Consider the following 14,281-nt stretch of genomic DNA (forward strand, 5'->3'; position numbering starts at 1 on the left):
ATCAGTTATTGCTTTTACGCCATATAATGAAGATGAAACTGCATAATGTGACTTTTGTCAATGTATATGCCCCAACAGAGCAATCAAATAAATTATGAGCAACTGCAAGAGTGACTAGATATACATCCTCAAAATAATTCCAAACTGGGAAAGAAAGAAACTTTCAGGAGTGCGTACAGTAGGGAAAGTAAGCACAATGAAACTAGTACCACTGATCCAAGATTCACTCTGTTTACTGCTGCAGGTTATTAAAAGGTAGTACGTAATTGATTCTCACACCAGATCTGCTGTGTGCTCTATGTGCTATGTTTCTACAGTTGAATGAACATGTTGCTTTGTGGCATGATGCTTGTTAATAGTGGTGATTTGTCATGTATCTAACTATGATATGTCTGAGTCAGAAACGGTTCTGATTGAAACTGGTTGTTTTAATAAACTGACAATACATATGTGTGCAATTCATGATTTTCCAAAAATTTATAGAAGCTGTAAATCATTGCCACATCAAAATAATCTACAAAGGGACCTGCAAAACACCAGAAATCAACTAAGCAAACCATTTAGATAATGTATTAGTGTAAAAACGAACACATGTAGAAGTCCATACTTTCAGGGATCGAATTCTAATTCTGATCATTATTTAGTAGTAGCAATGATGAATTTTAAAGTTGCTGTAGTTGCCAAGGGACATTGTACCAGAGAAAAGAAATGGAACATAGAACAAAGAAAGATATTTTTATAGCTAAGAGTATTTGGAAATTTGTGGTAAGGACTATGGTACCAAACTGCTGACGTCATCAATCCCTAGGCTTACACACTACTCAGTGTAACCTAAACGAACTTACACTAAGGACAACATTCACACCCATACCCCAGGGAGGACTGGAAAGCCGCGTGAACCGTGACGAGGTGCCTCAGACCGCACGGCTAGCCTGTGCTGCAGTTAAGAGTATCGGAGCACTTTGAGACACAATGAGATGCTGGATTTCAAAGGATGCATCACAATCCAGGCCATCAGGATCCTGCCCTACCATACCAGTTTTTCTGAACAGTGTAGATGAGAGTTATCCTTAAAACACATTCTCCACTCCCAGAATCCTCCGTGCCTCAACCTGTGGTAACCTACTCTCCCCACACCCTCCACTCAATAGCTTCCACCCCCCTTCGTTCTATCACCTCCTCTCAGTTCGTCACCTCACCTTCATTGTGTGCAGCTCTGTGCCAGTGCATCCACTGTTCTTTTCTCCTTATCTCCTCTCCTTCCCATTCCTTTCCTCCCCCCTTCCTCCTCATGCCTCCTGATCCTGTACAAGCAACCTTGTCCTCCCACCATCTAGCACCTGCATGCCCTGCCAGGCAGCACTGACTTCTCTTCCCCTATCCACATCCTACTATCCCTCCCCTCTCTCTGCCCCATTCTGGATTGCTGCATCCATTTGATGTGACTGTTTCATTCTGGCTGGAGCTAGTGGTCTCTCTCTCTCTCTCTCTCTCTCTCTCTCTCTCTCTCTCTCTCTGTGTGTGTGTGTGTGTGTGTGTGTGTGTGTGTGTGTGTGTGTGTGTGTGTGTGTGTTTCATAATTGTCGATATTCCAACCTGGACCTCTCATTGTTTGAAATTAACTACATGTTCAGTGAGAGGGTTAATGTCAGTGTTGGAATTCAGTAGCTGTTGAAGAAAGGTGCTAAAAAAATTACGAATGTGGTACCTTCTTTGGATCGTCATTTTGGAGAGTTTTGGGAATGAATTGTTTCCCTGGATGTGGTACCTTAGGACATACTAGATGGGAAATGTCTACAAAAAGTAGAAATAGTGGCACGTAGATTCCATATGGAGTATTTGATTTCATGGTTCAGTTACAAGAATTTCAATTTTGCTGGGCTTACTGATCTTATGGTTGTTTTTAGATGATGGCACGTTTTTAAGAATCCTATGTCAGAAATTTTACCTTTTGTTCCATAAATTGTATGCATTTTACCCACTAAAACGTTCCATGTTAAATTATTATATTTAGCATATCTGCAGATATAAAAAGAAATTAAATCCATGTCATCATTAGTGCAAGAATTGAAAATGGTCTGTGGTTTGTAGATCTGAGAGGAAGCTGTTGAAGGAAGGCTTCTTCAAACAGGAAATATAATACAGGAGTTGTGGGCATTTTGCTAACATCAGTGCCTTGTGCAACTAATGCCTCTCAGTAATAGTTGAACATACTTCAATCCAAATACTGTCAAACATGTAGCTGCATCATTCATGACTTTTATTTTTATGAAGTTTTGTGTTGGAGATAAGCAGAAGGAAACTCTTTTAAAGAGTAAAAAGGTCAGAATCACTATGTAGGACCACTCCTGCCCCCCCCCCCCCCCCCCCCACACACACACACTCTTCAACTTTAAAAATAGAGATGATTTCAAATAGTTATCACATTATTTATGCCGTTTGCTACCTAAGAAAGATCATGAAGTTCTAATGTAAAACTATTTATTTAGGTTGAGGTGCCAGTAAATTTCGATATATTCTTTATAAGACTCACATATATTGATGCATTTTAAACTGCACATTGTTCAAAGCACTGCAGTGCCCTGCCCTGCACTCTTTCATGTGTTTGGAGGATCTGTGATGCAAGGGAGCAAAATTATTAGATAGTGGGAGTGGAAATGAATGTTTCTTTTAAATTAAAATCATTTTTTTTTATGTATTGATAAAAACTTCAATTTATGATAGTCCCATTTAAAGTTTTTCCAAACTTGTTTTCTGATATTGATTGTACACTGGATTATACTTAGAGTAGCTGACCAGCTCACAAGGGTAGAGGGTAGTGTGGGGTGGAAGGGAGAAGGCAATGACTATGAACATAGTGACTCTAGTGTTATTGTCCGCACACTTGTTGTGGGAAGATGTTCCACACTGTATCAGCTTATTAAGGTGATTTATGTGAAATTTTTAATACTTAAGACTATTTCACTACTGAGATAAGGCAATGAAATTCATTATTCAATATACACTCACATTGGACAGCTGTTTGATAGTCCTTATACGAGGGCTATTCAGAAAGTAGGTAATGTTTCCGTCTGAAACTGTTAGGCACACACTGATCGCGTATATTTTGATATCTGCGTGCTCGGCAGCTCAGTCGGCATCCATCTGTGACAGTGGGAATGTCTCTTCGTGTCTGGTTTTTTCGATATTCGATTTTGAAATGTGCACTGCAATCGAAAATCCCGCCAGTTGTGAGGTGCGGTCTGTGATAAGGTTTTTGTTGGCAAAAAACCTAAAACCTATAGAAATTTATTGTGAACTGTGCAAAATGTATGGAAACAACATAATGAGTGAATGTTCCATCCGGAAATGGTGCATTTGGTTTAAAAATTGCCGAACCAGCATTCATGATGAAGAGAAGAGTGGACGCCCGAGCATTGTGACGATCTTGTCGCTAAAGTTGATGAAACAGTTAGTGAAAACCATTGCTTCACAATAATGGAGCTTTCGCTTTCTTTTCCACAAGTTTCACTGACTTTGTTGTTTGAAATTGTCACTCAAAAGCTACGCTACCACAAATTTTGTTCACGATGGATGCCCAAAATGCTTACAGAGTACCATAGAGAACAGCAAATGGGGACAACGTTGACATTTCTGGAGGCCTACCACAAACATGGTGATTCATTGCTGGATTGAATCACAACCAGTGAAAAGACTTGGGTGAAACACGTCAATTGCGGAACAGAATTACAGTCCATCGAGTGGGGGCACACAAGGTCCCCCCCAAAAACCAAGAAAATGTTTGCAAACCTTGTCAGCAAGGAAGCTGATGGCGACATTGTTTTGGTATAGACAAGGTTTCTTATTGATTTTTTTAGAACATGGAGCAACCATAAATTCTGCCCGCTACTATCAAACTTTGCACAGCCTTAGAAAAGCAGTTCAAAACAAACGCTGAGGAAAGCTGATGTCCAAAATATTGTTTTTGCACGACAATGCCAGATCTCACACGGCATACCACACTAAAGAACTCCTTAATTTATTCAAATGGGAAATTTTCCCTCATGTGCCCTACAGCCTCGATCTTGTACCAAGCGACTTCACCTTGTTTCCCAAGATGAAGAACTGGCTTGCAATTCAGTGTTTTGATGACGCGGAACCCCAGGCGGGCGTGACTCAGTGGCTGAAGTCTCGGGCAGAAGAACTTTACGACGAAGGTCTTTCAAAGCTTGCCCAGTGCCATGATAAGTGCCGCAATGTGTTTGGTGACTGTGGAAAAGTAGTATGTCAGTCGCTCTTTCAGATGTATATAATAAAATGTATTTCTTGTACTTTTTTTTAACCAAAATATTCCCTACTTTCTGAATAACCCTTGTAAATGATGTTGCCTTACAATGCATAACAGATTTTCCGCAGTACATGTGAGTGCACAACTTGTATCTTATCACCACTGTATTGCGTATTACATGCCCATAAATGTTCCATACTTCGAGGTGGTAACAATTTTAAATGTTAATAATTTGAAATCGTGACTTCAAAGTGAAGTCTTGTTTGTCGGGAGGAATACTTCAGTTCATTGCTGTAAAGATCTACTCTGAGGTACATGGGATAGTGATACGCACAGATACAGATGGCATTAGTATCATGTACACAAGATGTAAAAGGGCAGTGCCTGGCAGAGCTGTCATTTATACTCATGTGATTTGTGTGGAAAGGTTTGCGATGTGATAATGGCCACACAGCAGGAATTAGCATACTGTGAATGATGTAATGGTAATTGGAGCTAGACATATGGGATGTTCCAGTTTGGAAATTGTTATGGAACTGAACATTCCGAGATCCACAGTGTGAAGAGTGCAAGAGTGTATCGAGAATACCAAATTTCAGGCATTACCTCTTTCCACAGACATCGCAGTGGCTGATGACAGTCACATAAAGACTGAAAGCAGTGGCATTTAGTTTTTCATTGTGAACTGACATTTTGAGTATGCTTATGTACCAGCACAATAACACTTTTGCCTACTCTATCTCTTATTGAGATCAAAGCCAGTAAAGATGCTTTTACAAATTCTTCAGTGAACTTTTATAATGTTTTGTCAATTTAACAAACAATACCGTAACTTTCTTAAACTGCCAGTGCGTATGTTCTGCTCTGCTCTTTCTAACTAATTCCTAGTGAGTGAAGAGCTAACTCAAGGCAAACATAAAGAGTTTGCAAGTATTGTTTTTATTAGGAAGTCCCATATAACTGTGTGCAAAAGTCCAGAATTGCCAAGGGTTTCTGACGTATGTAAAAATGAGACAGCCCTGTACAAAAGGACTTGACTTTCTACTTTTGCATTCAGCGGCATGGGTAGGAAGTGACTACTATTTCTTATGGAATATGAGATTGGTCATTCATGTCAACACACCTAGGCCTCTCTGCTTAGCTATTACTGAGTTCGTTGAAATGTTATGTTAACATTTGCTCAAGTTTCAAATGAGTATTGGTAAAGTTGAATGTTCATCAAAATAATACTGGCCGAGGTATGGTCAATTGTTTGATTCCACACGTGGCATTGTTCTGAGTGAGTGTAAATTTGTGGTGGATTTGAGCTGTTACATCTTGGGCAATGTTCTCTTGAAATAAAGAAATTTTGGCCATCATGTCCAGCTTTATGCATTCTCTTAAGACTACAATAAAAAGTGTTACAGTCTATATTCGGCCAGAAAATTTTAGGCAAAAGCAACTGAAACAAATTGACACGCAGAAAAATTTAAAAGTTTGACTTCTTATACCTTAGGGACTAAAGGCATGACAAACAAGAAACTTGGCATGTAGTAACCTAACTACAAAAGGTTCTCAAATATAAAGTTTCATCTGTGTACCACTTTTCATAACTGAATAAAGTAATTGAAAAGTTTTAAGATTTTGTAAAAAGGTCAAAATGTGTCATTTTCACCTGATTTTGCAGATATTTGTGTTCTTTAAAACTATCCAAACTATGCTCATTAGAAGGACCATGGTTTCAACCTCAAAGAAAAGTGTAATTGATTATCCAACATTGGCTAACAATTTTAGATAATTTGAATCAAAATTAGGTGCAAAAATTGTGGCACCAAAACTTTGGATCCTTATCTCATAGAGTAAACACAATATTTTCCAGCAATCTACGAATTTGTCAGTAAGATGATAACAATTTTTGTGAATTGTTGAAATAGGGTATGTTCAACGCTTCGTTTACAAATACCATTTTCTGACATATCTTCAAAGCCAGTCTCATTCAAAACATGTTTTAAGTCGTCCCCACCTCCACATCCAGAACAATGGGTTTAATTTCCAACATGGGCTGACGATGTTACATTTATGAGGTAAAGTAGCCATAAAATATGGACTGCAAATAAAGTTTTAACTTTGATTTCTTGTATCTTGTTAATTACAGGCATGAAAAATGTTAAACTATGGACACAACTTAGCAACGTAAAGTTTTCCAATATAAAATATCGTTCACTTAATACTTTCCAAATTTCTGCATAATCGATTCAAACTTGATTTTTGTAAAAATTGTGAAAAATATATCATTGTTTGGTTGTAGAAAAATCTGTATTCCAAAATTGTTTTCAAAACTAATCACAGTTGTAAAGAGTCTGTTTTCAGGCATTCAGAAAATCATGTTCGATTTTCCAATGTGCACTAACAATACCTGAAAATGATGGACAACTGTGAGGGAACGTACCACAGCAATAGGCCATCTTGTGAAAACGAATTGACCCTGTTTCGTTGTATGTGGTTTGTGTTTTTAAATTGACAAGTAATATGTCACAATATTGTGTTAGTCCAATGTGACATTGTCACTATCAGTTCTAGAACATGAACCAGCAACCCTATAGCTATAGGGGTCACACCCAATAGCTGTGCAGTACCAGCCGCAGGTAAGTTTCTTCATCCAGGTTCATAAGCTTGTAGTTTGGTTTTTTAATTTAGGTTCCAAAGCCTTATGATGGTACCTGTCTGCCATTTGCTAAGTACCTTATCTCTGATTCTCAAATCTTTGAGTGTCACACACAGATGGCAAGCAAAAAGTAATATCAGTTTTGATTTTAAACTTATCAATATTGCAGTTTTACATTTTTCAAAATTTTTGAGCCAATTTATGCAGTTAATTTTCTGGAAATTCATACTGTCGGCCAGATGATGATAGGGAAGAAACAGGGCCATGGAAATGAGGTGGTGTTCTGATACCCAAGGAGCATCCTGTCTTTTGGGACAGTAAGATGAATGAGCCAGGCCTTGAAGGTGCATAAATTTTATCAGTGCATAATTTTATTCATTTTGTTCTATTGATATGTTAATAATGTTGCCAATCCACCATTCATTATCAGTACATAGAGGAAATGTAACAGGCAGGTAACAATTCAATCAATTTCAGGATTAACATGGCTGCACTAGATAATCGGACAGCAAAATTTATTGCGTCGTTAGAAACTTTGCTGATATGAACAGAGATTGAATCAAGTGGTACAAATTGACAATGATCTCTCGTACTGGCAACCATGCTGTTTTCTCTCCATCTTTCTTCTTGAAGCTTTTTGCTTCCTTTGATTTTTTGTTTTTTTTTCATACAAACATATTATTTTGTGTATATTCTGGTTGTAAAAGTGGAATAGATTTTTGGCCTTGATATTTGATTTAGATATGCCCTTTACAGGCTTGTGTGAGTAGCCAGTTGCTTGGTTCTTCCACCAGTCTCATCACAGAGGGATTTTCCATGGCTGGTGCCAAAAATAATCTATTCCGTGTCAGTGTTAAAATCATTTTTGTGGCTACACAGATTGACAAAATTTCTTGTATTTATTTCACCCGTTCTTTTGTTAGATGGCACATGAGGTCCGATCATGTTGTAAACTTTAAATAATGTCACCTTGGACCAAAGCTCTGTAGTGAGATATTACTTGTCAACACACAAAAATACATGCAACAAAATATGGTCAACAGGTTGTTAAAATGTAGCCCTGTGCTATGGTACATTTCCTCAAATTTATCCATCATTTTCAGGTATTGTTAGTACATTTGGACAGTCAAACGTGATTTTTTTGGACCCTTGAAAACCTGCTCTCTTTGCAGATGGGACTAGATTTGAAATCAGTTATGGAAAACAGATTTTCTAGGAGTAGACTTCAGATAATCTATATCTGTAATTTTTATGAAAATCAAACTTGGACTGATTCTGTAGAGATTTGGAAAGAGCACGTGAATGATGTTTTATATTGGAAAATACTTTGTGTCCAAGTTTAGCATGTGCGAATGTTCACATGAATTTCATCGAAATCCATCGTGGTGGAGCAGTAAAAGTTCCAAAATTAGGTGATTTGACATGGAGTGACTCAGATAGCAGAGTAGCAAGTTCAACATACACCAGCCATTGATGCCTGTGAGGATAAACAGTGACATAATGTATTACATCATGTGTTAAGAAAGTTATTTTATTCGGGCAATAAGCTTGAGGAAATGAAAACTAAGCTGTGGTTGGTGAAATTCATGAACTAGTGATTAAATATCTCTTCTAGTCACTAGTATGTGATTTTGTTAATTTCATGTACTTCTGCCCAATGCATTGGTGAGAGGCCTTTAAATTATCTGACATGTGTGTATGTGTTTCAGCTTCCGTCACATTACGTTTACGGAGAAGTTTGTAGGTGTAAAATTAAATGAAGATATGTATCTGAGGTTAAGTTTGCAATGACAGTGCATGACAAACTGGGGGTGTGGGGTACTGTTTGAATTACTAGACCTGAGATTTTGCTTTTTCTCTGGTGGCCAGCTCATCCTCCTTTTAATACCTCAAACATCCCCATGTATGTAAATGTATTGTTACAATTTTGACCCATTGTCTTATTGAGTTTTGTTTTCTGTTGCTTCCCCCACCCGATTTGAAGTTCTAACGATTTAAATGTGAAATGCACAACAGTGCTGAGTGAAGTTTTGTAATAATTATCACACCATATTCATAGACATCCCCCCGCCTCCCCGTGAACCATTGACCTTCCCATTGGTGGAAAGGCTTGCGAGACTCAGCAATGCATATATCCTTACCTTAGGTGCAACCACAACGGAGAGGTATCTGTTGGAAAAGCCAGACAAATGTGTAGTTCCTGAAAAGGGGGCAGCAGCCTTTTCAGTAGTCGCAGGGGCAACAGTCTGGATGACAGACTGAATTGGCTTTGTAACATCAACCAAAACAGCATTGCTGTGCTGGTGCTGCAAATGGCTGAAAGCAAGGGGAAACTACAGCTGCAATTTCTCCCGAGAGCATGCAGCTTTACTGTACAGTTAAATGATGATGGCGTCCTCTTGGGTAAAATATTCTGGAGGTAAAATAGTCCTCCATTTGGATCTCCATGCCGGAACTATTCAGGAGGATGTCTTTATCAGGAGAAACAAACTGGCAATCTATGGATCGGAGTGTGGAATGTCAGATCCCTTAATCGGGCTGGTAGGTGGGAAAATTTAAAAAGAGAATTGGATAGGTTAAATTTAGATATAGTGGGAAATAGTGAAGTTTGGTGACAGGAGAAACTGGACTTCTGGTCAGATGAATACATAGAAATGCAAAATCAATTAGGGGTAATGCAGGAGTAGGTATAATAATGAATAAAAAAGTAGGAACACAGATAAGCTCCTACGAACACCATAGTGAATGCATTATTGTGGCCAAGATAGACATGAAGCACATGCCTGCCACAGTTGCACAAGTTTATCTGCTAACTAGCTCTACAGATGAAGAGATTGAAGTAATGTATGATGAGAGAAAAGAAATTATTCAAAAAGTTACGGGAGATGAAAAATTAATACAATGGGGGACTGGAATTTGATAGTAGAAAAGGAAGAGATGGAAAAGTACTAGTGAATATGGACTTGGAGTAAGGAATGAAAGAGGAAATTGGCTGGTAGAACTTTGCACAAGGCAGAACTTAATCATCGCTAACACTTGGTGTAAGAATCATGAAAGAATGTTTTCTATGTGGAAGAGACCTGGAGACACCAGGTTTCAGATTGATTATACACGCATCAAAAAAAGTTTTGCATCACCCCGGTTCCCAGAACTCTTGAAGATAGACGTTGAGTGTGGATACTGTATCAAAGACACAGTCCCTTTGACTGTTCAGAGATGTCACTTAACCTGCCCAAAGATATAAACAACCGTGCATGAGCAGTACCTATTAGATGGAGGGGGTCCAACAGCCGATCAGTTCCAGTCATTCCACCAGGAAGGAGGTACACGGCTCATGTTGTCTATAGTTCAACCATGCCTAGAGGGTCAGTATCGCAGTTCGATCACGTCCACATTGTTACTTCGTGCCAGGAAGGGCTCTCAACAAGGGAAGTGTCCAGACATCTCGGAGATACAGAGAGACAGGAACTGTCGATGACATGCCTCGCCCAGGCCGCCCAAGGGCTACTACTGTAGTGGATGACCGCTATCTATGGATTATGGCTCTGAGGAACCTTGACAGCAACACCACCATGTTCAATAATGCTTTTCCTGCGGCCAGACGATGTCTTGTTACGACTCAAACTGTGCGCAATAGAATGCGTGATGCACAACTTCACTCCTGATGTCCATGGTGAGGTCCATCTTTGCGACGATGACACCATGCAGCACATTACAGATGGGCCCAACAACATGCCGAATGGACTGCTCAGGATTGGCATCATGTTCTCTTCACCGACGAGTGTCTTATATGCCTTCAACCAGACAATCGTCAGAGACATGTTTGGAGGCTTCCTGGTCAGGCTGAATGCCCTAGACACATTGTCCAGCGAGTGCAGCAAGGTGGAGTTTCCCTGCTGTTATTGGGTGGCATTATGTAGGGTCGACGTAGGCCGCTGGTGGTAATGGAAGGCGCCGTAACAGCTGTAAGATATGTGAATGTCATCCTCTGACTGATAGTGCAACCATATTGGTGAGGTATTTGTCTTCATGGACGACAAATCGCACCACCGTCGTGCACATCTTGTGACTGACTTCCTTCAGGATAACGACATCGCTTGACTAGAGTGGCCAACATGAACCCTATCGAACATGCCTGGCATTGATTGAAAAGTGCTGTTTATGGAAAACGTGACCCGCCAACCACTGTGAGGAATCTGTGCCAAATCGTCGTTGAGGAGTGGGACAATCTGGACCAACAGTGCCTCAATGAACTTGTGGATAGTATGCCACGACGAATACAGGGATTCATCAATGCAAGAGGATGTGCTACTGGGTATCAGAGGTACCTGTGTGTACAGTAACCTGGACCACCACCTCTGAAGGTCTCACTGTATGGTGGTACAACATGCAGTGTGCAGTTTTCATGAGCAATAAAAAGGGCGGAAATGATGTTTATGTTTATCTCTAGTCCAGTTTTCTATCAGGTTCCGGAACTCTCGGAACCAAGGTGATACAAAACTATTTTTGATGTGTGTATAATATTAAGCCGAGATTTAGGAACCAGATTTTAAATTGTAAGATATTTGCAGGGGCAGACGTGGACTCTGAGCTCAGTTTATTAGCTATGCTCTGTAGATTAAAACTGAAGAAGTTGCAGAAAGGTAGGAATTTAAGAAGATGGGTCCTGGATAAACTGAAAGAACTAGAGGTTGTTGAGAGTTTCAGTGGGAGCATTGAGGAATGATTAACAAGAACATTGGAAAGGAATACAGTAGAATCAGAATGGATAGCTTTGAGAGATGAAATAGTGAAGTTACAGAGGATCAAGTAGGTAGAATGACGAGGGCTAGAGGATACCCTCGAGTAACACAAGATATATAGAATTTAATTGATGAAAGGAGAAAATATAAAAATGCAGTAAATGATGCAGGCGAAAAGGAATATAAACTCCTCAGAAATGAGATGGACAGGAATTGTAAAACGGCTGAGGGGGGGATGGCTAGAGAACAAATGTAAGGATGTAGAAATATGTATCACTAGGAGTAAGATAGATGCCACCTACAGGAAACTTAGAGACCTTTGGAGAAGTGAGAACAACCTGTATGAATGCAAAACCAATCCTAAGCAAAGAAGGGAAAGCAGAAAGATAGAATGATTATATAGAGGCTCTATACAAGGGGAATGTACTTGAGGTCAATATTATGGCAGTAGAAGAGGATGTAGATGGAGATCAGAGGGGAGATATGATACTACATGAAGAATTTGACAGAGCACTTAGACTTAAGTCGAAGCTTGGTTCTGTTAGAACTACTGATAGCCATGACCAAACTCTTCCATCTAGTGGGAAAGCTGTATGAGACAGGTGAAATACCCTCAGACTACAAGAAGAATATAATAATTCCAATTCCAAAGAAAGCAGGTGCTGAAAGGTATGAAAATTACCAAACTATCAGTTTAATGAGTAATGGTTGCAAAATACTAACAGTCATTATGGACGAATGGAAAACCTGGTAGAAGCTGACCTCAGTGAAGTTCAGTTTGGATTCCATAGAAATGCAGGAACACGCGAGACAATACTAACTCTACAAGCCAGGTTAAGGAAAGGCAAATCTATGTATACAGGATTTGTAGACTTACAGAAAGCTTTCGACAATGTTGGCTGGAATACTCTCTTTAAAATTCTAAAGGTGGCAGGGGTAAAATACAGGGAGTGAAAGGCTATTTACAATTTGTACTGAAACCAGAAGGCAGCTATAAGTCAAGGGGCATGAAAGGGAAGCAGTTGTTGAGAAGGGAGTGAGACAGGTTTGTAGTCTATCCTCTATGTTATTCAATCTGTACATTGGATAAGCAGTAAAGGAAACCAAATAAAAATTTGGAGTAGGAATTAAAACCCAGGGAGAAGAAATAAAAACCTTGAGGTATGCCGATGACATTGTAATTCTGTCAGAGACAGCAAAGGACTTAGGATAACAGTTGAACAGAATGGCCAGTGTCTTGAAAGGAGGATATAAGATGAACATCAGCAAAAGCAAAACAAAGGTAATGGAATGTAGTCGAAATAAATCAGCTGCTGCTGAGGAAATTAGATTAGAAAATGAGACACTTAAAGTAGTAAATGAATTTTGCTATTTGGGGAGTAAAATAACTGTGGATGGCCGAAGTAGAGAGGATATAAAATGTAGACTGGCTGTGGCAAGGCAAGTGTTTCTGAAGAAGAGAAATTTGTTAACATCGAGTATAGATTTAAGTGTCAGGAAGTCTTTTCTGAAAGTATTTGTATGGAGTGTAGCCATGTGTGGATGTGAAATATGGATGATAAACTGTATAGACAATAAGAGAATAGAAGCCTTGGAAATGTGGTGCTACAGAAGAATGCTGAAGATTAGATGGGTAGATCCCATAACTAACAAGGGGTTACTGAATAGAACTGGGAAGCAGAGGAATTTGTGGCACAACTTGACTAGAAGAAGGGATCACCAATTTAGTGCTAGATGGAAGAGTGAGGGGGTATAAATTGTAGAGGGAGACAAAGAGGTGGATACACTAAGCAGATTCAGAAGGATGTAAGTTGCAGTAGTTACTTGGAGATGCTTGAACAGGATAGAGTAGCATGGAGAACAGCATCAAATCAGTCTTTGGATTGAAGACTGCAACATCATTCACCAACATGGCGTAGTCAGTGGATCTGGACATTTTTCACTTACATTCTTTCATTTCACCACATTTAATTTATTACATAATCTCCTAACATTTTGTATAGACACTGTTAACTGAGCCACTACCTATTCTTGAAGCTACAAACAGCACTGTCACCACTGTACAAATCAATACATGAAAATCAACACAGTATGTGATGGGCCGGTCGCTGTGGCCGAGCGTTTCTAGGCGCTTCAGTCTGGAACTGCGCGACCGCTACGATCGCAGGTTCAAATCCTGCCTCGGGCATGGATGTGTGTGATGTCCTTAGGTTAGTTAGGTTTAAGTAGTTCTAAGTTCTAGGGGACTGATGACCTCAGATGTTAAGTCCCATAGTGCTCAGCCATTTTTGAACAGTATGTGATGGGAAATATGTGTTTTATTCTGTGTCCTGTTTTGTTTGTTACAATCATCAGCTTGATCTAAAAAAGAATGATTGAGAGCATTATGATGATAACATTTCAAGCAGTAGCATTGGTTCATGTTATCCGAGAACCATCTAAAAACTACATAACTCTCTCTTGAGCTTAATAAAAGACAAAATAAAATTTACGGCCTTGACTGGCATCATCACATAGTAGAAAACTATGCTAAAATTGTAATAAACAATCGTGGCGTATGAGGTAGAGCTGTCGTTAACACAGTGTGCGTAACGGCTGCAGTATTGGCAGTCGAGGGTGCTTGGCTGC

General features: G+C 39.4%; 1 protein-coding gene across 2 annotated transcripts in view; it reads left to right on the forward strand.

Annotated features, from left to right (window-relative positions):
• LOC126193696 (uncharacterized) overlaps positions 1-14,281 on the forward strand; it is a 71,498-nt gene that overhangs the window by 36,542 nt on the left and 20,675 nt on the right. The window lies entirely within an intron of this gene.

This window comes from Schistocerca nitens, chromosome 1, assembly GCF_023898315.1.
Source record: "Schistocerca nitens isolate TAMUIC-IGC-003100 chromosome 1, iqSchNite1.1, whole genome shotgun sequence".
NCBI lineage: Eukaryota > Metazoa > Arthropoda > Insecta > Orthoptera > Acrididae > Schistocerca > Schistocerca nitens.